The sequence below is a fragment of the Pseudophryne corroboree genome, chromosome 4 (assembly GCF_028390025.1).
Source record: "Pseudophryne corroboree isolate aPseCor3 chromosome 4, aPseCor3.hap2, whole genome shotgun sequence".
Lineage (NCBI taxonomy): Eukaryota > Metazoa > Chordata > Amphibia > Anura > Myobatrachidae > Pseudophryne > Pseudophryne corroboree.
The window spans coordinates 819144322-819171053 of NC_086447.1; the positions used below are offsets into that span (position 1 = coordinate 819144322).

The window sequence follows — 26732 nt, forward strand, 5'->3', positions numbered from 1 at the left end:
ATAACGTGGGACTATGGAAGGACTGTGGGGTGTGCACGTCACTCCCAGAGGGGAACAGTGCTTAGTACGGAGGTAATTAGGGAAGTGTGGTACAACAGCGCATATAACATATTAAACAGCACTGGGCGCCAAAGCTTCACATTGGCAGCTGCCTACAACACACAGCGGCGGGGTAAATGTTCTGTTTCCACGGCAACCAAACCTTTCCCCATGACTGACAGCCCCCCTCAGCCAACCAGAGCCCCGGAGCCCATCCAGGACGTCACCGTAGCCTCTTCCACCACAGTCGCTTCGCGGCAATGAGCTGAAATGAAATAGAGGAAAAAAAACAACAGAGGGCGGTGACTTGGTGTAAGTTGACGGGCACCTCCTCTGACCAACCCGCGGCCGACCCTGCGTCCCCTCGGCCAATGGGCGCCCGCGGGGGGCGGAGTTGCACAGGTTTCCAAACGCTCGGCGGCGTCATGGGCTTGAGAACTAAACGGAGATGGAATGTCCCAGTCTGAACCGGTTTCAGCCGGTTGCGAGTGTGTGGCCGCGCTAGAGCAGAAGAAGCGCCTGTCCCTCGCTCCGCCTCAGCCGCGTCCCCGGATCACACAGGCCGCCTCGCCGCCCGTACAATGCGCTAGGGGCTCCGGAGAGATCAGCAGCCATTCATTCCCCAGCCGTGCGCGGGAGTTCCAGTGTGCGCTAGGCCTGGAGACTGCCCCCCTCTCTCTCCCCCATTCATTTCCCTGTTATTCCCGCATACTGTGTGCGCATACCGCCGCTGCAGCACCGGGGGCTCCGCGGCCACGCTACACCGCTCCTCCGGCCGCCGGATCAGGGGGCGCTGCTGCTAGCAGGGGGTCACCACACCGCCGCCGGCTGTCACCGGTTCCCGCACACTACTCTGGCGCTGAGGAAGAGGCAGCTCCCGCTCTCGGTAAGTGCCCGCGGAGGGGGGTGGGTGTGTGTGTATGTTACCGTCCCCACGTGTGGTGCTGGGGAGGGGGCGTGCGGCCCCCGGGTGTCAGGGGGCCCTGCCAAGGGAAGGGGACAGTGCTCGGGTAGGCCTCAGGCTTTCAGGGGGCTCTCCTGCCGCCGGAGGTGAGGGGGAGCCGGGCAAGGGCAGATGGGGCTGGCCCCGTGTTTTGGCGACTTGCTGGCGGAGTGGAAATTTCCAGAAATGTGAGTGAGGAGGAGAGCAAGTCCGCCAGCGTCACGTGCTGCCTCTGCTGCTGCTGGGGAGGGGCGGGGAGGCCCAGGCTGCTGGGTGAGGGCAGGAGGCTGCCTGTCACCTACCTGCCTGCCCGGGAGTGCTGCCACCCCCTCCTGTATGCTGCTGATAGGCCTGAGGAATCTCCCACACCTCACCCTGGTCACATTGCCTCACAGGCACACACATATTGTCACTTTATACCCTTACTGTCCCTTACATGTGTGCAGGAGCCAGGTCATGTCACACCAGTGTCTCATTTGGGAATGGCTTGTCTGTCATGCTGGTAGGGGTAGTAGTATCCTTGGTGTGAAAGTGTGGGGGTAATAGGTGATGCAGGAGAGCATATACCTGTCCTTCTTTACACTGTATGTAAATGTATAATATATAAAATCTATTCTGTACCAGTGGTTATGAAACCAACATTTTCTTTGTTGGTTCTCTATCCAAAAGTAGTTACCTGGGACTAGAATTGGGGGTTGCACTATGTCAGGGTTTCATTCTTGGCGGTATTAGTAAATGTGCTGCCCGTGTTGTCATTTTTAATTTTTAGGTGAAATGCAACTTTTTAACTATAGTCTGGGGTGTTGGGAAAACTGGCTCCATTGTGAAACTTTATACCGTGGCACTGAGTAAAATGTGTGTGGGGGGGGTGGGGGGGCACAGCGGTCTAGTTACCTGGCCCTCACCAGTACTGAAAGTTGCTTGCTCCAGTGCCCTTCTAGGGTTTTGCAATGCCCATTAGAATTCCAAAAGAAAGTGGCACTCAAGATACTGTGGATGTGATTCCATTGTTTTTTTTTGCTCCCAATCTCCCATCTAAAGTGACAGAAGATATGGGGGGGCGTTTCCGCTATGTTCAAATGCGTCGTGTTTTTTTTTTTTTTTTATCACACTGATCAAGCCCTACAGTGCAGGTATTAGCCTTGTAAATCGCCTAAAGTTCTAGGCATGACGCCATAAGTGATGTTTGAGCACCCAAACAGCTGACTTCTCGCACATTTCTACTTGTTACCTCAGGAGGTTGCAATCTGAAATGCTGGCGCTAACAGCTGTTTGCGCCTGGAGGAATAATAGAATTGCTCAATCGGGTGCCCGTTTCTGACTGCTGCGGGCAAAAAACAATTGAATTCCCCCATATCATATAATACAGTGATTATTACAACGTTTTGGAGGTAAAAAATATCAGGGACAATCTTGTCCCTGATGACAGGATGACACCTGAAATGTTGGAATAAAGGACCACTGTATAATGTGGTAATAAGTCTCCTGAGTGCTGCATTTTTTTTTTTTTAAATAGCTTTGCTAATTCTGATTCTTCAGAGTTTAAATCTGATTTTCTCTATCGTCCTAAGTGGATGCTGGGGTTCCTGAAAGGACCATGGGGAATAGCGGCTCCGCAGGAGACAGGGCACAAAAAAGTAAAGCTTTACTAGGTCAGGTGGTGTGCACTGGCTCCTCCCCCTATGACCCTCCTCCAGACTCCAGTTAGATTTTGTGCCCGAACGAGAAGGGTGCAATCTAGGTGGCTCTCCTAAAGAGCTGCTTAGAGAAAGTTTAGTTTAGGTTTTTTTTCTTTACAGTGAGTCCTGCTGGCAACAGGATCACTGCAACGTGGGACTTAGGGGGAAAGTAGTAAACTCACCTGCATGCAGAGTGGATTTGCTGCTTGGCTACTGGACACCATTAGCTCCAGAGGGATCGAACACAGGCCCAGCCGTGGAGTCCGGTCCCGGAGCCGCGCCGCCGACCCCCTTGCAGATGCTGAAGCGTGAAGAGGTCCGGAAACCGGCGGCTGAAGACTCCTCAGTCTTCATAAGGTAGCGCACAGCACTGCAGCTGTGCGCCATTTTCCTCTCAGCACACTTCACTGGGCAGTCACTGAGGGTGCAGAGCGCTGGGGGGGGGCGCTCTGAGAGGCAAATATAAACCTTATACAAGGCTAAAAATACCTCACATATAGCCCATAGGGGCTATATGGAGATATTTAACCCCTGCCTGACTGGAAAAATAGCGGGAGAAGAACCCGCCGAAAAAGGGGCGGGGCCTATCTCCTCAGCACACGGCGCCATTTTCTGTCACAGCTCCGCTGGTCAGAACGGCTCCCAGGTCTCTCCCCTGCACTGCACTACAGAAACAGGGTAAAACAGAGAGGGGGGGCACATTAATGGCTATATATATATATATTAAAGCAGCTATAAGGGAGCACTTAATATAAGGATATCCCTTGTATATATAGCGCTTTGTGGTGTGTGCTGGCAGACTCTCCCTCTGTCTCCCCAAAAGGGCTAGTGGGTCCTGTCTTCATTAGAGCATTCCCTGTGAGTTTGCGGTGTGTGTCGGTACGTGGTGTCGACATGTATGAGGACGATATTGGTGTGGAGGCGGAGCAATTGCCAAATATGCAGATGTCACCCCCCAGGGGGTCGACACCAGAATGGATGCCTTTATTTGTGGAATTACGTGATGGTTTATCTTCCCTTAAACAGTCAGTTGAGGACATGAGGCGGCCGGACAATCAATTAATGCCTGTCCAGGCGCCTCAAACACCGTCAGGGGCTGTAAAACGCCCTTTGCCTCAGTCGGTCGACACAGACCCAGACACGGGCACTGATTCCAGTGACGACGGTAGAAATTCAAACGTATTTTCCAGTAGGGCCACACGTTATATGATTTTGGCAATGAAGGAGACGTTACATTTAGCTGATACTACAGATACCGTAAAACAGGGTATTATGTATGGTGTGAAAAAACTACAAACAGTTTTTCCTGAATCAGAAGAATTAAATGACGTGTGTGATGAAGCGTGGGTTGCTCCTGATAAAAAGTTGATAATTTCAAAAAAGTTATTGGCATTATACCCTTTCCCGCCAGAGGTTAGGGCGCGCTGGGAAACACCCCCTAAGGTGGACAAGGCGCTCACACGCTTATCCAAACAAGTGGCGTTACCCTCTCCTGAGACGGCCGCACTTAAGGATCCATCAGATAGAAAGATGGAAGTTATTCAAAAGAATATATACACACATGCAGGTGTTATACTACGACCAGCTATAGCAACTGCCTGGATGTGCAGTGCTGGAGTAGTTTGGTCAGAATCCCTGATTGAAAATATTGATACCCTAGATAGGGACAATGTTTTACTGTCGTTAGAACAAATAAAGGATGCATTTATCTATATGCGTGATGCACAGAGGGATATTTGCACACTGGCATCTCGGGTGAGTGCTATGTCCATTTCAGCCAGAAGAGCCTTATGGACACGACAGTGGACAGGCGATGCGGATTCAAAACGTCACATGGAGGTTTTGCCGTATAAAGGGGAGGAGTTATTTGGAGTTGGTCTATCAGACTTGGTGGCCACGGCTACTGCCGGGAAATCCACTTTTTTACCTCAAGTCACTCCCCAACAGAGAAAGGCACCGACCTTTCAACCGCAGCCTTTTCGCTCCTACAAAAATAAGAGAGCAAAGGGCTTGTCGTACCTGCCACGAGGCAGAGGAAGAGGGAAGAGACACCAACAGGCAGCTCCTTCCCAGGAACAGAAGCCCTCCCCGGCTCCTGCAAAAACCTCAGCATGACGCTGGGGCCTCTCAAGCGGACTCGGGGACAGTGGGGGGCCGTCTCAAAAATTACAGCGCGCAGTGGGCTCACTCGCAGGTAGACCCCTGGATCCTGCAGATAATATCTCAGGGGTACAGGTTGGAATTAGAGACGGATCCTCCTCATCGTTTCCTGAAGTCTGCCTTACCAACCGTCTCTTCCGAAAGGGAGAGGGTGTTGGAAGCCATTCACAAGCTGTACGCTCAGCAGGTGATAGTTAAAGTACCCCTATTACAACAAGGAAAGGGGTATTATTCCACTCTATTTGTGGTACCGAAGCCGGATGGCTCGGTAAGGCCTATTCTAAATCTGAAGTCCTTGAACCTCTACATAAAAAAGTTCAAGTTCAAGATGGAGTCACTCAGAGCAGTGATAGCGAACCTGGAAGAAGGGGACTTTATGGTATCCTTGGACATCAAGGATGCGTATCTACACGTTCCGATTTACCCCACACACCAGGGGTACCTCAGGTTCATTGTTCAAAACTGTCACTATCAGTTTCAGACGCTGCCGTTCGGATTGTCCACGGCGCCTCGGGTCTTTACCAAGGTAATGGCCGAGATGATGATTCTTCTTCGAAGAAAAGGCGTATTAGTTATCCCATACTTGGACGATCTCCTAATAAGGGCAAGGTCCAGAGAACAGCTGGAGACAGCTTTAGCACTATCTCAAGAGGTGCTAAGACAACACGGGTGGATTCTGAATATTCCAAAATCCCATTTAATCCCGACAACTCGTCTGCTGTTCCTAGGAATGATTCTGGACACGGTTCAGAAAAAGGTTTTCCTTCCAGAGGAAAAAGCCAAGGAGTTATCCGATCTGGTCAGGAACCTCCTAAAACCAGGAAAAGTGTCAGTACATCAATGCACAAGAGTCCTGGGAAAAATGGTGGCTTCTTACGAAGCAATTCCATTCGGCAGATTCCATGCAAGAATATTCCAAAGGGATCTGTTGGACAAATGGTCAGGGTCGCATCTGCAGATGCACCTGCGAATAACCCTGTCACCAAAGACAAGGGTGTCACTTCTGTGGTGGTTGCAGAAGGCTCACCTATTAGAAGGCCGCAGATTCGGCATTCAGGATTGGATCCTGGTGACCACGGACGCCAGCCTGAGAGGCTGGGGAGCAGTCACACAAGGAAGAAACTTCCAGGGAGTATGGACGAGTCTGGAAAAGTCTCTTCACATAAACATTCTGGAACTAAGAGCAATCTACAATGCTCTAAGCCAGGCGGAACTTCTCCTGCAAGGAAAGCCGGTGTTGATTCAGTCGGACAACATCACGGCGGTCGCCCATGTAAACAGGCAGGGCGGCACAAGAAGCAGGAGTGCAATGGCAGAAGCTGCCAAGATTCTTCGCTGGGCGGAGAATCACGTGATAGCACTGTCAGCAGTGTTCATCCCGGGCGTGGACAACTGGGAAGCAGACTTCCTCAGCAGACACGATCTTCATCCGGGAGAGTGGGGTCTACATCCAGAAGTCTTCAACATGTTAATAGACCGTTGGGAAAGACCAATTGTAGACATGATGGCGTCTCGCCTCAACAAGAAACTGGACAAATATTGCGCCAGGTCAAGAGATCCACAGGCAATAGCTGTGGACGCACTGGTAACTCCTTGGGTGTACCAGTCAGTGTATGTGTTTCCTCCTCTGCCGCTCATACCAAAGGTATTGAAGATCATACGGCAAAGAAGAGTAAGAACAATACTAGTGGTTCCGGATTGGCCGAGAAGGACTTGGTATCCGGAACTTCAAGAGATGCTCACGGACGAACCGTGGCCTCTACCTCTGAGAAGGGACCTGCTACAGCAGGGTCCCTGTCTTTTTCAAGACTTACCGCGGCTGCGTTTGACGGCATGGCGGTTGAACGCCAGATCCTAAAAGGGAAAGGCATTCCAGAAGAAGTCATTCCTACCTTGATTAAGGCACGGAAGGAAGTCACCGTGAAACATTATCACCGCATTTGGCGAAAATATGTAGCGTGGTGCGAGGATCGGAGGGTTCCGACGGAGGAATTCCAACTGGGTCGTTTCCTACATTTCCTGCAATCAGGATTATCTATGGGTCTCAAATTGGGATCCATTAAGGTTCAAATTTCGGCCCTGTCAATATTCTTCCAAAAAGAATTGGCCTCTGTCCCTGAGGTCCAGACTTTTGTCAAGGGAGTACTGCATATACAGCCTCCTGTGGTGCCTCCGGTGGCACCGTGGGATCTAAATGTAGTTTTAGATTTCCTCAAATCCCATTGGTTTGAACCATTGAAAAAGGTGGATTTGAAATATCTCACATTGAAAGTGACTATGTTACTAGCCCTGGCCTCTGCCAGGAGAGTATCTGAATTGGCGGCTTTATCTTATAAAAGTCCTTATCTAATCTTCCATTCGGATAGGGCAGAACTGCGGACTCGTCCGCATTTTCTCCCTAAAGTGGTATCAGCATTTCATCTGAACCAACCTATTGTGGTGCCTGCGGCCACTAGCGACTTGGAGGACTCCAAGTTGTTGGACGTTGTCAGAGCCTTAAAAATATACATTGCAAGGACGGCTGGAGTCAGAAAATCTGACTCGCTGTTTATATTGTATGCACCCAACAAGTTGGGCGCACCTGCTTCTAAGCAGTCGATTGCTCGTTGGATTTGTAACACAATTCAACTTGCACATTCTGTGGCAGGCCTGCCACAGCCTAAAACTGTAAAAGCCCACTCCACAAGGAAGGTGGGCTCATCTTGGGCGGCTGCCCGAGGGGTCTCGGCATTACAACTCTGCCGAGCAGCTACGTGGTCGGGGGAGAACACGTTTGTAAAATTTTACAAATTTGATACCCTGGCAAAGGAGGACCTGGAGTTCTCTCATTCGGTGCTGCAGAGTCATCCGCACTCTCCCGCCCGTTTGGGAGCTTTGGTATAATCCCCATGGTCCTTTCAGGAACCCCAGCATCCACTTAGGACGATAGAGAAAATAAGAATTTACTTACCGATAATTCTATTTCTCGGAGTCCGTAGTGGATGCTGGGCGCCCATCCCAAGTGCGGATTATCTGCAATACTTGTACATAGTTATTGTTAACTAATTCGGGTTATTGTTAAGGAGCCATCTTTAAGAGGCCCTTTCTGTTGTCATACTGTTAACTGGGTTTAGATCACAAGTTGTACGGTGTGATTGGTGTGGCTGGTATGAGTCTTACCCGGGATTCAAAATGCCTCCCTTATTGTGTATGCTCGTCCGGGCACAGTACCTAACTGGAGTCTGGAGGAGGGTCATAGGGGGAGGAGCCAGTGCACACCACCTGACCTAGTAAAGCTTTACTTTTTTGTGCCCTGTCTCCTGCGGAGCCGCTATTCCCCATGGTCCTTTCAGGAACCCCAGCATCCACTACGGACTCCGAGAAATAGAATTATCGGTAAGTAAATTCTTATTTTTTTGTTCCTAATTATTGGGCACAGCAAAGTTTACAGCAGGTCATGTTAGATATTTCCTAGTTCACCGTGATTACTGTATAACCAAGTGTTAGTGGCTTGCACTTGCTGACCAGTTTGTCACATGCTGTAGCTGTCTTGTTCAGGAGTTCTATGTAAAACCATTGCTTTATTTAAAACATAAGTGGCTGTATGTATATGTGTTGTCTAGATAACACCTGTCACTCACTGGGGGGAATTCAAATTTTATCGTACCCCAGATCTCCCGTCTTAAGTGACAGGAGATAGAGGGGCAATATTCAAATGCCCCCAGCTATTGCGCCCATTACACTCTGGTGTAGGCGTGCAATGCACCTAAACCCGACTAAAATAAATGACGCGAGTGTGAAAAGACCCGTTTGGGCGGCCAAACCGGTCTCTTTACGCACATTTTAGCTCGCTATTCCTGGGTATAGCGATCTGAAATGAACTTGACGCGCCCGTTGGCAGCAACATAGACTAGTTGCTGGTGGCGTGACGGGGACGTTTGAATTCGGCCCACTGACTTAAGGATATGGCAAAGCTGAGTAGTGAGTGATATTTTGGGGGGTGAAAAAATTGCTTCAGCCAAGAAAATGTTTTATCTTCATTCAGTTGTGATGAGGTGCAGTGATCACCTTGATGTCCAGAATAGTTCACATACAGTCCACCTTTGTGTTCATAACAGTTGGGCTTTTTCCTTTCACTGTTGCACATGGGGTTCAGTGCAATTCAGCGCGATATGAATAGTGCCGGAAAGAAGGTTCTTGAGCTATTCAGAGCTGTTATGTCCAACCAGAGGATTTCTTCTAGCATCCCTCCTGGGGTGCGAGCAGAAATGCGACTAAACTACTGTGGCGATGCTGTGTCCTGCCTTTAGCGCAGTGTAAGCAGCACTGTAGCAGGTGCTTAAGTCGGAGGATACCCGTACTTGTGACTAAACACCCAGTTTTAAGTCGTGAGAGCTGGCATTCTCTGGCATAAAAGCACGGTCAATTGAATAGCTGTGGGACCTTCTTCCCGGCACTATTCATATCGCGCTGAATTGAATTTACCCCCATGTGCAGTAGTGAAAGGAAAAACGCAAATTACTATGAACACAAAGGTGAACTGTAAGAAAATTATTCTGGACATCAAGGTGATCACTGCACCCTATCATGATTAAATAAAGATGAACACATTTTCTTGGGTGAATCTATTTTTTCCACCAAAGTATCACTTAAGAAAGTCCCCACTCCACAAAGAACTGGTACCACGCATAGTATAAAGCTTTACCATATACTTAATTGGGTGTAGTATGTCTGACCGCCGGTCAGCATACAGACGCTGGGATCCCGGCAGCATACCGACGCCGGGATCCCGGCGGGGAGGGGCGAATGCAGCAAGACCCTTGTGGGCTCGGTGGCGACCTGCGGTCGCCATGGGTTCTATTCCCACTCTATGGGTGTCGTGGACACCCACGAGTGGAAATAGTCCCTGCTGGTCGGCATGCCGACCATCAGGATAGTGAGGGGGTGGGATGTCGGTGGAGGTCATGTGAATACCACCCCCTTAATTCACTGAGTGACAGGTGCTATCTAGACAACACACATACTTACAGCCACTAATATTTAAAATAAATAAAGCAATGGTTTTACATAGATCTCCTAAACAAGACAGCAACAGCATGTGACAAACTGGTCAGCAAGTGCAAGTCACTAATACGTGGTTATACAGTACTGACGGTGAACTAGGAAATATCTTACAGGACCTTCGGTAAAGCTTTTTTTGTGCCCAATAATTAGGATCAAAACATCAGATTTAAACTCTGAAGAATCAGAATTCTCAAATATTTATTTCCCAAAGAAGGTGGAGACTTAATACCATATTATACAGCGGTCCTTTATTTCACCATTTCGTGGGTCACCCCATCATCAGGGACGAGTTGTCCCTACTGTTGCAATGCTGTTTCCTGCCTTTAGTGCTGCGCAAACAGCTTACAGCAGGTGCTTAAATTGGAGATTACCCGTTCTTGCAACTAAATAACCGGTTTAAGATGTGAGAACAGACATTCTCTGACATAGCAGCACGGTCAATTGAATAGCTTCAGGACTTCCTTCCCCGCGTTATTAATATTGCGCTGAATTGAATTGACCCCATGGCCTTTACTTTGGCAGTGTACTATATAATATGGGTGCTATTCAGTTGTATTTGTGCCAGATCTTCCATCACTATAGATGGGGCATTATTCAATTAAATGTGCCAAATAGTGGGTGCCCTTTACTTTTCATTCATATCATGGCCAAATTGACCATGTTTAGATGTGGAAAGACTGGTCTAAACTATTGTGCACGCTGATGAAAATGTGCGCAAAGCTGAATTTTAAGCTCACTTCTGTTCGCTTCAGGAGTGTGTGAGCAAAAATAATGGGTCTTTGCAGCACTCATGTCAGATCGGGGCAACAATTTAATTGACTGCTATTTATGTAAAGAAGCAGAAAAGCCCTGAAAAATGTCTTTATTCTTCCTATAGTCAATATTGCGCAATTAGCCCAAAATGCTGTTGTCTTGGTCAGCTTGGGATGGAACTTAGAAAAACAACACTGCTGATTTGCCAATTAGTTAATTTTAGGTGATAGTTGCCCCGCATTTTACTACTAATACCCCTTTCAGACATAAGCATAAAACCCGGGTTTTTACACGTTAATGTGCATTGACCCGGTCTGGCTTATGACTGAATGGGTCTGCCTGAGTAGACAGTCCCAGGTACATGACCTTGCTTGCTATCGGGGATTTTCCCGGGACTTAAAACCCGGGATGAAAGCTCTGCTTAGGTCTGAAAGGTGAGACCTGGATCTTAATGACCTGAGTCACATCTAAAAGAAACTGATTGGCCTGGGACAGTAGCGCTTCAAGATGACCTCATCAACAAGTGCCCACTAAATGGCGGGTCACTGGAAGACCTGGGTCTGGTGTTAAGGGTGATGACCCCGGCTTTAACCCGTGCTCTGTATCCCAGGTCTGAGCCGTATTGAAGCCGGTATTTTGTGTGTCAATGGTTACCTTTTTACCTTGCTCCTGATGGAGTGAAGCTGTAATGTAGGTAATAAGCTGAAAAAGTGAGTGAGAGTGTAGCAGTGTCACACCATGGGGTCAATTAAATTTGCCGACAGTTGAATATAGCCGGGAATTAGCTCCCAACGCTATTCAATACAGCACCATGTGACACTTACTTGTCGGGATATCTTCTTGAACCCTAAGAAATCCGACAAAAGTGCTGGCACGATGCTGATTCTGTTGGGAATCTGCATCGCGCCGGGCAGTTAAGTCGGAGAATGCCTGTTTTCCCGACAAATCAACCTGTTAAGTCCGCAAGAACGGGCATTCGCCGACTTAACATTGAGCAGAATTGAATAGCGCCGGGAGCTAATTCCCGGCGCTATTAAACTATTGGCAAATTTTATTGACCCCCATGTGATTAAATGTATGATGCGCTGTTTTCCTGTGCACTATTTTGGATGATGGGTGCATAGAACCTTTGAAAGTAACTCAAACGTTTTCCCCTGTTGGTGCAAAACGGCACATTTTTTGTTGCTCCGTTTGGTAGCTGCATCTCGCCACCTCATCTAGCTATGAGAAGAAATGTGCCAAAAGTATGAGGTTTGGGCGCCCTAACCAGGACTTTTGACAAGTGCTGCTAAGCCCTATCTATTTGGGCGCGTGAAAAGTGATGGGTACCTGATTGGAGCAACAATTGAATTCCTCCAGCAGGCATCTGTTACTTCGGGTGCCCGTTAAAACAATTGGATTTTTCTGACGTCCTAGTGGATGCTGGGAACTCCGTAAGGACCATGGGGAATAGCTGCTCCGCAGGAGACTGGGCACAAAAAGAAAAGCTTTAGGACTACCTGGTGTGCACTGGCTCCTCCCCCTATGACCCTCCTCCAAGCCTCAGTTAGATTTTTGTGCCCGACCGAGCTGGGTGCAATCTAGGAGGCTCTCCTGAGTTTCTTAGGAAAAGTTAGTTTTAGGTTTTTTATTTTCAGTGAGACCTGCTGGCAACAGGCTCACTGCATCGAGGGACTAAGGGGAGAAGAAGCGAACCTGCCTGCTTGCAGCCAGCTTGGGCTTCTTAGGCTACTGGACACCATTAGCTCCAGAGGGACTGAACACAGGCCCAGCCTTGGAGTCCGGTCCCAGAGCCGCGCCGCCGGCCCCCTTACAGAGCCAGAAGCAAGAAGAGGTCCGGAAAATCGGCGGCAGAAGACATCAGTCTTCACCAAGGTAGCGCACAGCACTGCAGCTGTGCGCCATTGCTCCTCATGCACCACACGCTCCGGTCACTGATGGGTGCAGGGCGCTGGGGGGGGGGGGGGGGCGCCCTGAGCAGCAATATAAACACCTTGGCTGGCTAAATTACATCACATATAACCCCCAGGGCTATATGGATGTATATTAACCCCTGCCAGATTCCGAAAAAAAGCGGGAGAAAAGTCTGCCGAGAAGGGGGCGGAGCCTATCTCCTCAGCACACTGGCGCCATTTTCCCTCACAGCTCCGCTGGAAGGACGTCTCCCTGACTCTCCCCTGCAGTCCTGCACTACAGAAAAGGGTAAAACAAGAGGGGGGGGGGGGGGGGGCACTAATTAGGCGCAGTATAATATACACAGCAGCTATAAAGGGAAAAACACTCTGTTTGGTGTTATCCCAACATATATATAGCGCTCTGGTGTGTGCTGGCATACTCTCCCTCTGTCTCCCCAAAGGGCTAGTGGGGTCCTGTCCTCTATCAGAGCATTCCCTGTGTGTGTGCTGTGTGTCGGTACGACTGTGTCGACATGTATGAAGAGGAAAATGATGTGGAGGCGGAGCAATTGCCTGTAATGGTGATGTCACCCCCTAGGGAGTCGACACCTGAGTGGATGAGCTTATGGAAGGATTTACGTGAAAGTGTCAGCTCTTTACAAAAGACAGTTGATGACATGAGACAGCCGGCTACTCAGCTGGTGCCTGTCCAGGCGTCTGAAAGACCATCAGGGGCTCTAAAACGCCCGCTACCTCAGATGGTAGATACAGACGCCGACACGGATACTGACTCCAGTGTCGACGATGAAGAGACGAATGTGACTTCCAGTAGGGCCACACGTTACATGATTGAGGCAATGAAAAATGTTTTACACATTTCTGATAGTACAAGTACCACTAAAAAGGGTATTATGTTTGGTGAGAAAACTACCTGTAGTTTTTCCTGCTTCTGAGGAATTAAATGGTGTGTGATGAAGCGTGGGTTTCACCCGATAAAAGACTGATAATTCCTAAAAAGTTTTATGGCATCATACCCCTTCCCGCCAGAGGATAGGGCACGTTGGGAAACACCTCCTAGGGTGGATAAAGCGCTCACACGCTTGTCAAAACAGGTGGCACTACCGTCTCCGGATACGGCCGCCCTTAAGGAACCTGCTGACAGAAAGCAGGAGAATATCCTAAAATGTATATACACTCACACGGGTGTTATACTGCGACCAGCAATCGCCTCAGCCTGGATGTGCAGTGCTGGGGTGGCTTGGTCGGATTCCCTGACTGAAAATATTGATACCCTGGATAGGGACACTATATTACTGACTATAGAGCATTTAAAAGGACCTTGAAAAAGACTTCTTCAGTCGAAACGCGTTGGTGTGAGGGCCAGGACTACCAGGGACTGATAGGGACGGTACCCACTAAGGTGAGAATAATCCGGACATTAACATCTTTTTAACCTGTGTATACCCCCCGCTCTTACCTGGAGCCCATTGGCAGTTTTAAATGTTATTCTAGAAGGTTTTGTATAATAAATTTCCTGTGTGTCACCCCATGACACCATGCTTCGTTTCTCTTTATGCATAAAACGAGAGGGACGGATTTTGGAATAAGGAGCATCTACAATCAGCAGAACCTCTATAAAGATACCTTTATACACAAGTTTCCACATTGCACAGTGTGAGTTGGGTACGCCCATTATTCCTTTTATTCATTTTATCTGCATGAGTGTGACCGTGTACGACAGCACATCGACTTAAAGATACCTTTATGTGTTTTTTACCCTCTCTTATGGATGTGAGTACGGTACGCACTCCCCCCAAATATAAGTCATAAATTCAGAAGGGTAAATTTCCTTTCATTTACTCAATCATAAAACCTACTACACTATCAACTGTTCCATCTCCTCTTTTACTCCCGAGGATAAGAACTATAAAAGATTCTGTCTGGAGGAAGAGGAGAAATTACAAGAACACTAAAGATACCTTTACACGAGGGGTACATCACGTCTTTCACGTGAGTACTGGTACGCAATTAGCAGCCACCACCTTTTTAAAGATCTTCTCAAAGATCTTCCTATAAGACACTTCCACCACTTGCAATACGCCTACTACACTATCAGCGGCTACTTTTTTTTGTCTCTTTGTCTCCAACCATTGAGGATAAGAACTATCCCGATACCCTGGAAGGAAATACAGGAGAAAATCCAGAGAACAAATATTTGAGATACTGCTAAGGAGAAAACACATCATAGTCCGAAACACAACCGAGGGAACAGACCCATTCAAGCTTGGAAATAAAGATACACAAGGAAAGGTTCAAAAACGTTTTACTGACATTACGTGACACATCACCTCAGTCAATTTTGAGAACTATTTATCAGATATCTATATTATTCATCTTTATCTTTGTATGCATTGTAATCTCTGACGAGCGCAGACGTGATTTCTCATTTTTCTGTGCATTTAAAAGATGCGTTTTTATATATGCGTGATGCACAGAGGGATATTTGCCGACTGGCATCAAGAGTAAGTGCGCTGTCCATATCTGCCAGAAGAGGGTTATGGACGCGGCAGTGGTCAGGTGATGCGGATTCCAAAAGGCATATGGAAGTATTGCCTTATAAAGGGGAGGAGTTATTTGGGGTAGGTCTATCGGACCTGGTATCCACGGCAACTGCTGGGAAATCCACATTTTTACCCCAGGTAGCCTCTCAACATAAAAAGACGCCGTATTATCAGGCGCAGTCCTTTCGGCCCCATAAGGGCAAGCGGGCGAAAGGCTCCTCATTTCTGCCCTGTGGCAGAGGGAGAGGAAAAAGGCTGCAGCAAACAGCCAGTTCCCAGGAACAGAAGCCCTCTCCCGCTTCTGCCAAGTCCTCAGCATGACGCTGGGGCTCTACAAGCGGACTCAGGCACGGTGGGGGCCCGTCTCAAGAATTTCAGCGCGCAGTGGGCTCACTCACAAGTGGATCCCTGGATCCTTCAAGTGGTATCTCAGGGGTACAAATTGGAATTCGAGGCGTCTCCCCCTCGCCGTTTCCTAAAGTCTGCCTTACCGACGTCTGCCTCCGACAGGGAGGCGGTATTGGAAGCCATTCACAAGCTGTATTCACAGCAGGTGATAATCAAGGTACCCCTCCTGCAACAGGGAAAGGGGTATTATTCCACGCTGTTTGTGGTACCGAAGCCGGATGGCTCGGTGAGACCTATTCTAAATCTAAAATCTTTGAACACTTACATACAGAGGTTCAAATTCAAGATTGAGTCACTCAGAGCGGTGATCGCGAACCTGGAAGAAGGGGATTATATGGTGTCTCTGGACATCAAGGATGCTTACCTCCATGTCCCAATTTACCCTTCTCACCAAGGGTACCTCAGGTTTGTGGTACAGAACTGCCACTATCAGTTTCAGACGCTGCCGTTTGGATTGTCCAGGGCGCCCCGGGTCTTTACCAAAGTAATGGCCGAAATGATGATACTCCTTCGAAGGAAGGGAGTTTTAATTATCCCTTACTTGGACGATCTCCTGATAAGGGCAAGATCCAAGGAACAGTTGGTAGTCGGAGTAGCACTATCTCAAGTAGTGCTGCGGCAGCACGGTTGGATTCTCAATATCCCAAAATCGCAGCTGATCCCGACGACACGTCTTCTATTCCTAGGGATGATCCTGGACACAGTCCAGAAAAAGGTGTTTCTCCCGGAAGAGAAAGCCAGAGAGTTATCCGAGCTAGTCAGAAACCTCCTAAAACCAGGCCAAGTATCAGTGCACCAATGCACAAGGGTCCTGGGGAAAATGGTAGCTTCCTACGAAGCAATCCCATTCGGCAGATTCCACGCAAGAACATTCCAGTGGGACCTGCTGGACAAATGGTCCGGATCGCATCTTCAGATGCATCGGCGAATAACCCTGTCCCCAAGGACAAGGGTGTCTCTCCTGTGGTGGTTGCAGAGTGCTCATCTTCTAGAGGGCCGCAGATTCGGCATTCAGGACTGGGCTCTGGTGACCACGGATTCCAGCCTGCGAGGCTGGGGAGCAGTCACACAGGGAAGAAACTTCCAGGGCTTGTGGTCAAGCCTGGAGACATCACTTCACATAAATATCCTCTGCTTCAAGGTCAGCCGGTGCTGATCCAGTCGGACAACATCACGGCAGTCGCCCACGTAAACAGACAGGGCGGCACAAGAAGCAGGAGGGCAATGGCAGAAGCTGCAAGGATTCTTCGCTGGGCGGAAAATCATGTGATAGCACTGTCGGCAGTGTTCATACCGGGAGTGGACAACTGGGAAGCAGACTTCCTCAGCAGGCACGACCTCCACCCGGGAGAGTGGGGACTTCACCCAGAAGTCTTCCACATGATGATAAACCGTTGGGAAAAACCAAAGGTGGACATGATGGCGTCCCACCTCAACAAAAAACTGGACAGGTATTGCGCCAGGTCAAGCAATAGCTGTGGACGCTCTGGTAACACCGTGGGTGTACCAGTCGGTGTATGTGTTCCCTCCCCTGCCTCTCATACCCAAGGTGCTGAGAATTATACGACGGGGAGGAGTAAGAACTATTCTCGTGGCTCCGGATTGGCCAAGAAGGACTTGGTACCCGGAACTTCAAGAGATGCTCACAGAGGACCCGTGGCCTCTACCTCTGAGAAGGGACCTGCTCCAGCAGGGACCCTGTCTGTTCCAAGACTTACCGCGGCTGCGTTTGACGGCATGGCGGTTGAACGCCGTCCTAAAGGAAAAAGGCATTCCAGACGAAGTAATCCCTACTTTGATAAAAGCCAGAAAGGATGTAACCGCAAAGCATTATCACCGCATCTGGCGGAAATATGTTGCGTGGTGCGAGGCCAAAAAGGCCCCGACGGAGGAATTTCAACTGGGTCGATTCCTGCATTTCCTGCAAGCAGGAGTGTCTATGGGCCTAAAATTAGGATCCATTAAGGTCCAGATTTCGGCCCTGTCGATTTTCTTTCAGAGAGAACTGGCTTCAGTGCCTGAAGTCCAGACGTTTGTTAAGGGAGTGCTACATATACAGCCTCCTTTTGTGCCTCCAGTGGCACCCTGGGATCTGAATGTTGTTTTGGATTTCCTAAAATCACATTGGTTTGAACCACTCAACACTGTGGAATTAAAATATCTCACATGGAAAGTGGTCATGTTGTTGGCCCTGGCTTCAGCCAGGCGTGTGTCCGAATTGGCGGCTTTATCCTGTAAAAGCCCTTACCTGATTTTTCATACGGACAGGGCAGAATTGAGGACTCGTCCTCAATTTCTCCCAAAGGTGGTTTCAGCGTTTCATCTAAACCAGCCTATTGTGGTACCTGCGGCTACTAAGGACTTGGAGGACTCCAAGTTGCTGGACGTTGTCAGGGCCCTGAAAATATATGTTTCCAGGACGGCTGGAGTCAGAAAATCTGACTCGCTATTTATCCTGTACGCACCCAACAAGCTGGGTGCTCCTGTTTCTAAGCAGACTATTGCTTGCTGGATTTGTAGTACAATTCAGCTTGCGCATTCTGTGGCAGGCCTGCCACAGCCAAAATCGGTAAAAGCCCACTCCACAAGGAAGGTGGGCTCATCTTGGGCGGCTGCCCGAGGGGTCTCGGCTTTACAACTCTGCCGAGCTGCTACTTGGTCAGGGTCAAATACTTTTGTAAAATTTTACAAATTTGACACTCTGGCTGAGGAGGACCTGGAGTTTTCTCACTCGGTGCTGCAGAGTCATCCGCACTCTCCCGCCCGTTTGGGAGCTTTGGTATAATCCCCATGGTCCTTACGGAGTTCCCAGCATCCACTAGGACGTCAGAGAAAATAAGAATTTACTTACCGATAATTCTATTTCTCGTAGTCCGTAGTGGATGCTGGGCGCCCTTCCCAAGTGCGGATTATCTGCAATACTTGTACATAGTTATTATTAACAAATCGGGTTATTGTTGTTGTGAGCCATCTATCCAGAGGCTCCTCTGTTATCATGCTGTTAACTGGGTTCAGATCACAGGTTATACGGTGTGATTGGTGTGGCTGGTATGAGTCTTACCCGGGATTCAAAATTCTTCCTTATTGTGTACGCTCGTCCGGGCACAGTATCCTAACTGAGGCTTGGAGGAGGGTCATAGGGGGAGGAGCCAGTGCACACCAGGTAGTCCTAAAGCTTTTCTTTTTGTGCCCAGTCTCCTGCGGAGCCGCTATTCCCCATGGTCTTTACGGAGTTCCCAGCATCCACTATGGACTACGAGAAATAGAATTATCGGTAAGTAAATTCTTATTTTTTTTCTTGTGCACATGATTTCTGCTGTAATATTTCAACATTTGGGGGTGGAATTCCATTTTTACAGCCGCAATAATTAATGGGCGACAATTACTGCAAATCGTTTTGTGCGCCCTTTAATTATCGCACTTATTACACTCAGACAGGGTTTAGTCGCGTAAAGCTGCAAAACCTGACTAAACTAATGGACACCACAGCAAAAGTGTTGTTTGGGCGTCCACATAGATGACTCTTCACACATTTCACTTTGCCAACCTCCGGTGTTTGCAAGCGGAAATGTCTGCCACGGCTAATGGGCGTCTGATCGGAGGAACCGCCATGGCCATTAGTTTAGACACCCATAACAATAGAATCCGCCCCACCCCCCAATTGAATAGTACCTCTCAAATAGAATTATTTGTGAGCGTACCATAGATGGGAAAACTTTGAGCTGGGGTTTTCAACTCCAGACCTCAAATATCAACAGCGTGTGAAGCTTTCAGTATTTCGTTCTGTGGAAACACAATGGGGTATACTAAGGGGGTAATTCAAATGTTATCTCCCCTGATCTCCCTTCTAAAGTGACTGTTGAAGCCCTTAGTGTCTGGTTTTGCCGCAGAAAGTGCCTAAGCCCTACTAAACTAATGGGCGCGATCGGGAAAAGTGCTGTTTGGGCGCCTAAACGAATCACTTTTCACACATTTCAGCTCTTCATCCCTGGCGGGTGTGAGCTGAAATATAAACAGCAGCAGCCGATCGCGCTCGAACAGAGCTACAGTTTAATATCTCCGTTTGGCGCCATCTAGTGGCTGCCGGCGTGAAGAAAATACGAGTCTCTCCCACAGTGATGGCTGCCATGTGTTCATGAATACACAACGTGGCCATCAATATAGCTAGTTTTTCCTTGCAACAATTAGTGGTGCGTTTGATAAGTAGCCATGCTGTGGATACTGTAATAAACAAATATGTATACAGTTGAACAAAGTGGTGATATTTGGTGGCAAATTGCCTGTAATTGAATTGGAACCAATGTGGGATACCTACTGACCCAGCAAAATAGATTTCATCACCTCTACATGGTGAAAGTAATCCTGAAAACGTGAGATGTCAGGGCTACTTGAGCGCTTGAAGACCCTTGAGTATGTGATGGTTTAGCAGGACCAAGTCAAAGTTGCTGTATTATCTGGGCACAATGATGTTAGCTTGCCTTAACATGTGCACTGCATTTCTGGTGTTTCTCTGACGTCCTAGTGGATGCTGGGACTCCGTAAGGACCATGGGGAATAGCGGCTCCGCAGGAGACAGGGCACAAAATAAAAGCTTAAGGATCAGGTGGTGTGCACTGGCTCCTCCCCCTATGACCCTCCTCCAAGCCTCAGTTAGATTTTTGTGCCCGGCCGAGAAGGGTACAATCTAGGTGGCTCTCCTGAGCTGCTTAGAATAAAAGTTTAGTTTAGGTTTTTTTATTTTCAGTGAGTCCTGCTGGCAACAGGCTCACTGCATCGTGGGACTAAGGGGAGAAGAAACGGACTCACCTGAGTGCAGAGTGGATCGGGTTTCTTAGGCTACTGGACATTAGCTCCAGAGGGACGATCACAGGTTCAGCCTGGATGGGTCACCGGAGCCGCGCCGCCGTCCCCCTTACAGAGCCAGAAGAGACGAAGAGGTCCGGTGAAATCGGCGGCAGAAGACATCCTGTCTTCAGACTAAGGTAGCGCACAGCACCGCAGCTGTGCGCCATTGCTCTCAGCACACTTCACACTCCGGTCACTGAGGGTGCAGGGCGCTGGGGGGGAGCGCCCTGAGACGCAATATAACAGTATATACCTTAGGTGGCAAAAAGAATACATCACATATAGCTCCTGGGCTATATGGATGTATTTTTAACCCCTGCCATTTTTACACAAAAAAGCGGGAGATAGGCTCCGCCCCTTCACGACGTCCTTATCTCCTCAGCACACAAGCGCCATTTTCCCTCACAGCTCCGCTGGAAGGACGGCTCCCTGACTCTCCCCTGCAGTCCTGCTTCAGAATCAGGGTAAAAAAGAGAAGGGGGGGCATTTTTGGCAGCAAATAACGATAATAACAGCAGCTATAAGGGAATAACACTTATATAAGGTTATCCCTGTGTATATATATATATATCGCTGGGTGTGTGCTGGCAGACTCTCCCTCTGTCTCTCCAAAGGGCTAAGTGGGGTCCTGTCCTCTATCAGAGCATTCCCGGTGTGTGTGCTGTCGGTACGCGTGTGTCGACATGTATGAGGAGGAAAATGATGTGGAGGCGGAGCAGTTGCCTGTGTTGGTGATGTCACCCCCTAGGGAGTCGACACCTGACTGGATGATTGTATTTAAACAATTAAGTGATGTCAGCAATTTGCAAAAAACTGTTGACGACATGAGACAGCCGGCAAATCAATTAGTGCCTGTCCAGGCGTCTCAGACACCGTCAGGGGCGCTAAAACGCCCGTTACCTCAGTGGGTCGACACAGACCCTGACACAGATACTGAGTCTAGTGTCGACGGTGACGAGACAAACGTAATGTCCAGTAGGGCCACACGTTACATGATCACGGCAATGAAAGAGGCATTGAACCTTTCTGACACTACAAGTACCACAAAGAAGGGTATTATGTGGGGTGTGAAAAAACTACCAATAGTTTTTCCTGAGTCAGAGGAAATAAATGAGGTGTGTGATAAAGCGTGGGTTTCCCCCGATAAAAAACAGCTAATTTCTAAAAAATTATTAGCATTATATCCCTTCCCGCCAGAGGTTAGGGCGCGTTGGGAAACACCCCCTAGGGTAGATAAGGCGCTCACACGTTTATCTAAACAAGTAGCGTTACCGTCACCGTCTCCTGATACGGCCACCCTCAAAGAACCAGCTGATAGAAGGCTGGAAAATATCCTAAAAAGTATATACACACATACTGGTGTTCTACTGCGACCAGCAATCGCCTCAGCCTGGATGTGCAGTGCTGGAGTCGCATGGTCGGATTCCCTGACTGAGAATATTGATACCCTGGATAGGGACAATATTTTGTTAACTATAGAACATTTAAAGGATGCATTACTATATATGCGTGATGCACAGAGGGATATTTGCACCCTGGCATCAAGAGTAAGTGTTATGTCCATCTCTGCCAGAAGAGCGTTATGGACGCGACAGTGGTCAGGGGATGCGGATTCCAAACGGCACATGGAAGTATTGCTGTATAAAGGGGAGGAGTTATTTGGGGCTGGTCTATCGGACCTGGTGGCAACGGCTGGAAAATCCACCTTTTTACCCCAGGTCACTTCACATCAGCAGAAAAAGACACCGTCTTTTCAAACTCAGTCCTTTCGTTCCCATAAGTACAAGCGAGCAAAAGGCCACTCCTTTCTGCCCCGGGGCAGAGGAAGAGGAAAAAGACTGCACCATGCAGCCGCTTCCCAGGAGCAGAAGCCCTCCCCTGCTTCTGCCAAGTCTTCAGCATGACGCTGGGGCTTTACAAGCAGACTCAGATATGGTGGGGGCCCGTCTCAAGAATTTCAACGCGCAGTGGGCTCACTCGCAAGTGGATCCCTGGATTCTACAGGTAGTATCGCAGGGGTACAAACTGGAATTCGAGGCGTTTCCCCCTCGTCGGTTCCTGAAGTCTGCTTTACCAAAGTCTCCCTCCGACAGGGAGGCAGTTTTGGAAGCCATTCACAAGCTGTATTCCCAGCAGGTGATAATCAAGGTACCCCTCCTGCAACAAGGAAAGGGGTATTATTCCACGCTGTTTGTGGTACCGAAGCCGGACGGCTCGGTGAGACCAATTTTAAATCTGAAATCCTTGAACACTTACATAAAAAGGTTCAAATTCAAGATGGAGTCACTCAGAGCAGTGATAGCGAACCTGGAAGAAGGGGACTATATGGTGTCTCTGGACATCAAAGATGCTTATCTCCACGTCCCAATATACCCTTCTCACCAAGGGTACCTCAGGTTTGTAGTACAAAACTGTCATCAGTTTCAGACGCTGCCGTTTGGATTGTCCACGGCACCTCGGGTCTTTACCAATGTAATGGCCGAAATGATGATTCTTCTACGAAGAAAAGGCATTTTAATTATCCCTTACTTGGACGATCTCCTGATAAGGGCAAGATCCAGGGAACAGTTAGAAGTCGGAGTAGCACTATCTCAGGTAGTGTTACGTCAGCACGGGTGGATTCTAAATATTCCAAAATCGCAGCTGATTCCAACGACACGTCTACTGTTCCTAGGAATGATTCTGGACACAGTCCAGAAGAAGGTGTTTCTCCCGGAGGAGAAGGCCAGGGAGTTATCCGAGCTAGTCAGGAACCTCCTAAAACCAGGCCAGGTCTCAGTGCATCAGTGCACGAGGGTCCTGGGAAAAATGGTGGCTTCTTACGAAGCGATTCCATTCGGAAGATTCCATGCAAGAACGTTTCAGTGGGATCTACTGGACAAATGGTCCGGATCGCATCTGCAGATGCATCAGCGGATAACCCTGTCGCCAAGGACAAGGGTGTCTCTCCTGTGGTGGCTGCAGAGTGCTCATCTACTAGAGGGCCGCAGATTTGGCATTCAGGATTGGATCCTGGTAACCACGGATGCCAGCCTGAGAGGCTGGGGAGCAGTCACACAGGGAAGGAATTTCCAGGGCTTGTGGTCAAGCATGGAAACATCTCTTCATATAAACATTCTGGAACTAAGGGCCATTTACAATGCCCTAAGTCAAGCAAAACCTCTGCTTCAGGGTCAGGCGGTGTTGATCCAATCGGACAACATCACGTCAGTCGCCCACGTAAACAGACAGGGCGGCACGAGAAGCAGGAGGGCAATGGCAGAAGCTGCAAGGATTCTTCGCTGGGCGGAAAATCATGTGATAGCACTGTCAGCAGTGTTCATTCCGGGAGTGGACAACTGGGAAGCAGACTTCCTCAGCAGACACGACCTTCACCCGGGAGAGTGGGGACTTCACCCAGAAGTCTTCCACCTGATTGTAAACCGTTGGGAAAAACCAAAGGTGGACATGATGGCGTCACGTCTAAACAAAAAACTGGACAGATATTGCGCCAGGTCAAGGGACCCTCAGGCAATAGCAGTGGACGCTCTGGTAACGCCGTGGGTGTACCAGTCAGTGTATGTGTTCCCTCCTCTGCCTCTCATACCAAAAGTACTGAGAATCATAAGAAGGAGAGGAGTAAGAACTATACTCGTGGTTCTGGATTGGCCAAGAAGGACTTGGTACCCGGAACTTCAAGAGATGCTCACGGATGAACCGTGGCCTCTACCTCTAAGAAAGGACCTGCTACTGCAGGGGCCTTGTCTGTTCCAAGACTTACCGCGGCTGCGTTTGACGGCATGGCGGTTGAACGCCGGATCCTGAGGGAAAAAGGCATTCCAGAAGAAGTCATCCCTACTCTGGTCAAAGCCAGGAAGGACGTAACCGCAAAACATTATCACCGCATTTGGCGTTAATATGTTGCGTGGTGTGAGGCCAAGAAGGCCCCTACAGAGGAATTTCAACTGGGTCGTTTCCTTCATTTCCTGCAAACAGGACTGTCTATGGGCCTAAAATTAGGGTCCATTAAGGTTCAAATTTCGGCCCTGTCGATTTTCTTCCAGAAAGAACTGGCTTCAGTACCTGAAGTTCAGACATTTGTAAAAGGGGTGCTGCACATACAGCCTCCTTTTGTGCCTCCAGTGGCACCTTGGGATCTCAATGTGGTGTTGAGTTTTCTAAAGTCACATTGGTTTGAACCACTTTCCACTGTGGACTTAAAATATCTCACATGGAAGGTGTCGATGCTGTTAGCCTTGGCTTCAGCCAGGCGTGTGTCAGAATTGGCGGCTTTATCATATAAAAGCCCTTACTTAATTTTTCATTCTGACAGGGCGGAATTGAGGACTCGTCCTCAATTTCTACCTAAGGTGGTTTCTGCATTTCACATGAACCAACCTATTGTGGTACCTGCGGCTACCAGGGACTTGGAGGACTCTAAGTTGCTTGACGTTGTCAGGGTCTTGAAAATATATGTTTCCAGGACGGCTGGAGTCAGAAAATCTGACTCGCTGTTTATCCTGTATGCACCCAACAAGCTGGGTGCTCCTGCTTCTAAGCAGACGATTGCTCGTTGGATTTGTAGTACAATTCAGCTTGCACATTCTGTGGCAGGATTGCCACAGCCAAAATCAGTAAAAGCCCATTCCACAAGGAAAGTGGGCTCATCTTGGGCGGCTGCCCGAGGGGTCTCGGCTTTACAACTTTGCCGAGCAGCTACTTGGTCAGGGGCAAACACGTTTGCTAAATTCTACAAATTTGATACCCTGGCTGAGGAGGACCTGGAGTTCTCTCATTCGGTGCTGCAGAGTCATCCGCACTCTCCCGCCCGTTTGGGAGCTTTGGTATAATCCCCATGGTCCTTACGGAGTCCCAGCATCCACTAGGACGTCAGAGAAAATAAGATTTTACTTACCGATAAATCTATTTCTCGTAGTCCGTAGTGGATGCTGGGCGCCCATCCCTAGTGCAGATTGTCTGCAATACTTGTATATAGTTATTGTTACAAAAATTCGGGTTATTATTGTTGTGAGCCATCTTTTCAGAGGCTCCTTTGCGTTTATCATACTGTTAACTGGGTTCAGATCACAAGTTGTACGGTGTGATTGGTGTGGCTGGTATGAGTCTTACCCGGGATTCAATATCCTTCCTTATTATGTACGCTCGTCCGAGCACAGTATCCTAACTGAGGCTTGGAGGAGGGTCATAGGGGGAGGAGCCAGTGCACACCACCTGATCCTTAAGCTTTTATTTTGTGCCCTGTCTCCTGCGGAGCCGCTATTCCCCATGGTCCTTACGGAGTCCCAGCATCCACTACGGACTACGAGAAATAGATTTATCGGTAAGTAAAATCTTATTTTCCACCGCATGGTATTGACACTTAAGCTGTAATAGCAGTCACAGGGGAACATTTTTCTGAGATGACAAACACCCCTTCTTGTTCACATCTCAGAGCGTACTAACACTCAATGAACTAAAAATAGAACTTGTTCTTTAGTTTAGTGCAATATTACCTGTAAAAGCTTTGCTGCAATTTGAAATACGGCCTGCTTGCTTTAAATGCCTATTTTGCATATGTTGCATTACTCCATGATATGGTTCTGTGAATGAACGCCTCTTGTACTAATACAACCAATAGCCTCTCAATAATTAAAGCTTAGCCACAGAACTGACATTTTACAGTATACCATCCAGCAGTACTCAAGTTGGCCTCAATTGCAAGGCTATAGATGGATAAAATGAGAGGGAGTATTTTATTAAGTGGAGAGCGTGTGTAAGTTGGGGCAATTCAATTGTTTTTGCACTTGCACACCCAATCTCTCATCTAAAGTGACAAAAGATCAGGAGGAGATGTTTATTTCTAAAAAAAATTTTTTTTTTATTGCACTGCAGTGCCAAGCTTAGACGCGTAAAGCGGCTAAACCTGCCCAAAGTGCCAGGGCTGCAAGTTGAAATGCCAGGAGCTGTTCACTCCTGAATGGAGCACCAATTGACTATGTCGGGAAGCGATCTTGTGGCTGTTGGGGCGGTAAACAATTGAATTCCCCCCTATTGCTTTTATTTTCTTCAACATATTGCACCCTTTTGTGTTCAAGTTCTACTCCCCTAATATAATAGAAGGACTTGCTCTCCAAAGCTCAAGCAACGATTTCAAAGGTTTAGCAATCAGGAAAGTTTGATGCAAAACTAGAAGCTCAAAGCTGATATTCCTGGCTGTTTTCTCTAACGTCCTAAGTGGATGCTGGGGACTCCGTAAGGACCATGGGGAATAGCGGCTCCGCAGGAGACTGGGCACAACTATAAAGAAAGCTTTAGACTACTGGTGTGCACTGGCTCCTCCCACTATGACCCTCCTCCAGACTTAAGTTAGTATCTTGTGCCCGGCTGAGCTGGATGCACACTAGGGGCTCTCCTGAACTCCTAGAAA

General features: G+C 48.4%; 1 protein-coding gene across 1 annotated transcript in view; it reads left to right on the forward strand.

Moving 5' to 3' along the window:
- The first annotated feature begins 434 nt into the window (after positions 1 to 434).
- The window catches only part of XPO1 (exportin 1), a 232646-nt gene continuing 206348 nt past the window's right edge, over positions 435 to 26732 (forward strand). Inside the window, exon 1 of the mRNA XM_063918496.1 lies at positions 435 to 925. The gene's annotated coding sequence lies outside the window, so the exon portion shown is untranslated. The remainder of the gene's footprint in view (positions 926 to 26732) is intronic.